The following is a 3,760-nucleotide window of genomic DNA, read 5'->3' on the forward strand; positions in this document are numbered from 1 at the left end:
AGATGGTTAGAGCTGATGAAAGATTATGAGCTTATCTCAAAGTATCATCCGGGAAAAGAAAATCTTGTTGCAGATGCCCTAAGCTGAAAACCTAGAGTGGTTTTCAAAGGGATGATTTCAGATATATATGAGATTTATGAAGATATGAAGAAGCATAAATTAATTGTGGTGAAGAAAAGGTTGGATTATCGTTTTCTCAATGCTATGAGTACAACACTAAGCCTTTACGAGGAGATTTGTGAGAAACAACTAAAGGATAACTTTATGAAAGATCTGAAGACAAAGGTGGAAAGTGGTTCAATACAAGATTTTTATATTATGAGTGATGGATATATCATGCTCATGGTGAGACTATTTTCACCCAAAGATCTAAACTTGATAGAGAAAATCTTAAAATTTGTGGTGGATGAACATAAAGAAGGATGTGGAGAGCTTTATAGCTAAATGCGGTCTTAATGTGTCAAAAAGTCACGATCGACCATCAGCAAACCTCAAAAGAACTACAGCCACTTTCGGCGCCTAAGTAAACTGGGAATCAATTAGCATGTACTTTATTGTTGGAATACCCTACTCATGAAATGAGAAACAGTTGATCGATGCCTATATCAGAAAGGTGCTTAGACGATATGGGATACCCAAGATAATAGTTTTAGATAGGGACACAAAGTTTGTGGCTAAATTTTAGAGTGAGCTTGAAGAGCATTTGGGACATCCCTTAACTACAACACATCATTTCACCCTATGACAGATAGTCATACTGAAAGGACCATCTAGACTTTGGAGTATATGATGCGGATGTGTGCCCATGATTTTTCAGCATTCTTGGGATCGATAACTTACATTTGGTGGAATTTTATTACAACAACAGTGTAAGAATGACTCCATATGAGTCCTTGTATTGTTAGAGGTGTAGAACACCATTGTGTTGGGTGGATGGCAAATCAGGAGTAACAATTGGGCCTAAAATGATCCAGGAGCCTACAACTACCAAAGCAGACTAAGATTGGCTCCCTACAATTGTTTTGGAAAATTTGAGCTTCCGTTTGATTAATACTTAATTCAAATTAGTCTTTGCCTTCATAATTTAAGGATGTTACAAGTGTGGACCAAATTCATATAAGACTTTCTCATTTGAGTAAATTTGTAGTCAGTTTTTTAAATAATTCAATGTTAATCCTTCCATATTCACTATTATTTGACTAACGCAACTTGCTACGTCTCTTTTCTAGAAATAGCCTATGTATTTCTGCTTATTTCTATCCTCACATTTATTTTTTCGATTCTTCTTATTCATATGTATTTTCTAAATATATTATCATAATTTAACTATAACTCAACTAATAATAGTAACAGAAAGTTTGCATTTTTAGCGAAGTTAAGTACTTTAATGTGGAAACATGGAATTCATTTTCCCAACATAAGTACTTGATTGAATTAAGATTTTTAAGTTTGTATTATAATATTTCCTTCAATTTATGGGATTTAGGCATTCCTTTTGTTTTTATTGCACAATATATTATTGTTGAAAAAGTGGAAATTAAATTTGATTCTAAAATGAGAGTTGTCATTGCTAGAATATAGTACAAGTGCAAACTAAACACCGGTTAAAAATCCAATTGTAAGCTTCTCCATAGTGTTGGAAAACAATCGTATATCTAAACATCTAGCATTCATCCACTTATATTGAAGCCTTGTTGTATGAAATGCTTGTTATTGCTTTATGGTTAGGTTTGAAAAACTATTGTACATCTACATATCCATCAAAGAATTTTCGTAAGTGTTACATTACAAGTTTTAGCTTGTATTTATTTCGAACATTAAGGTTTATTATCATTATAAAGCTCTAATAGTTTTGGTATATCGAGTTAATTTCTTGTAATTGACTTGTGTTGTTTTCATTACAATCGTTACAAAAACTTATTTATCGGTGTTGGTAGTTGTGAAATTTAATCAGGTCTATTATATGGGATATTGGTATCCAACTTCATCTTAAGGCCAATATTACATATGGGCTAGGTTTACTAAATGTTTATATTGTTTAATAAAAATTATAGTAAGATTTTTTTGGTACTGAAATTGTAAACTAAATTAAAATGAGTATAGCACCAATTGTCTTGTAGAAAGTTTCTTGGTGAATATCGGAATCCTAATTAAGGTTAGTGCTACATTTGAAGTTGTAATAAAATAAATATGACTCTAATGTTCTTTTAAGTACAAGTTTTAGATTCCAATGGTTATTGTTTATTGTATCTTAATAAGTATTTAATTTTATTTATGGAGCCTTTGCTAACCAATATGGTAATTTTTAAAGGATATACATTATATATAACAATTGCCAATCTTTGCTTCTTGGTGTTGATTAGTAGAATGGCGAATTGGGCGTGACTACATCTACTTATCGAGTAAGATATGAGGTGGCAAATGAGATGACATTACATTTACATAGTTAATTAAATCTAAATGAATTACTACTTAATGATATCTTGGAAGTTGAACTTTTATCATTCATTTAATTTGTGGATAAAAATTAAAAAAAAAAAAACTTTTTTTTATTATCATTTATTTTAACTTTTCCAAAATATTTAGTAATACTTTATATCCAACAATGAATGTTTTAGGATTTATGTTTGGACTTGCCCCATGTTTTTTAATATGAATAATCGGTCTCTTTAGATACCGTCTTTGTGAGAGATGCCTCTTAGGTCTAGCCTATTAAAGTTTAATTCTTACTTACTGTATCTTTAATTCGTACTTACATTATCTTTACATCATCCTTAATGCCTACTTACATCATTTTTAATTCATATTTACATCATCTTTAATGTCTACTTACCATATACTTAATGCTTACTTACAATATCCTTAATACCTACTTACAATATCCTTAAATGGCTATTTACAATATCCTTAAATGGCTATTTACAATATTCTTAAATGGCTACTTACAGTATCTTTAGTGCCTACTTACATCATCCTTAATGCCTACTGATAGTGCCGTTCTTGACATTTCATGGGTCCTAAGTAAAATAGAATAATGAGTCCCCTTTAATAATATTTCCAAAAATTAAAAATTTCATCACGAAAATACGAATAATAACATAAAATACATATTGTTCATAAAATATTACAAATTGTCCTTATAACAAGCACTAAAGCAAAATTCAATAGTTTTCCATCAATCTTCATCCACTCCATCAATTATAAAGCAATCTCCTCCTTGTATCATCACCTACAAAGACAAAAAAAAAAAATCACATTATGGTTCCTACGAACATTTGAGAAGAAAAATAAGTAATCATAGCAAAATACAAAATTAATTATAAAATCATTTATCACAATATAAATGACAACAAATAAAAGAAATTCGAAAATTAAAAAAAATAATAATCAAAAGATAAAAATGAAACGAATCTAACTAAAAGTTACAGTTCGTAAAAAAATAAAATTAATAATTGAAAATAAAAACACCAACAGTTCCTCATAATTCTTAAAATAAAGTGTAGTAGATGAAATGTAGATTTGTGAAATTAAATTATAAGAATTAAGGAGCAAAACAAATTACCAAATAACTTGTTGAGTTGTTTTGTTCATCAATGGCCACAAATTATCTCTATATATTTGCAAATTAAAAGTAACCTCTTTTTCTTTTTGTAATTTGGGATAGTAAATTGTTGGTATTTTTTAGGGATATGTTTTCATTAAAATTCAATTGAAAAAAGGAATAGTGAAAGATAGATGAGATTGTGATAAAAAAAAAAAT

The sequence above is a fragment of the Amaranthus tricolor genome, chromosome 10 (assembly GCF_026212465.1).
Source record: "Amaranthus tricolor cultivar Red isolate AtriRed21 chromosome 10, ASM2621246v1, whole genome shotgun sequence".
In the NCBI taxonomy this organism is placed as follows: Eukaryota; Viridiplantae; Streptophyta; class Magnoliopsida; order Caryophyllales; family Amaranthaceae; genus Amaranthus; species Amaranthus tricolor.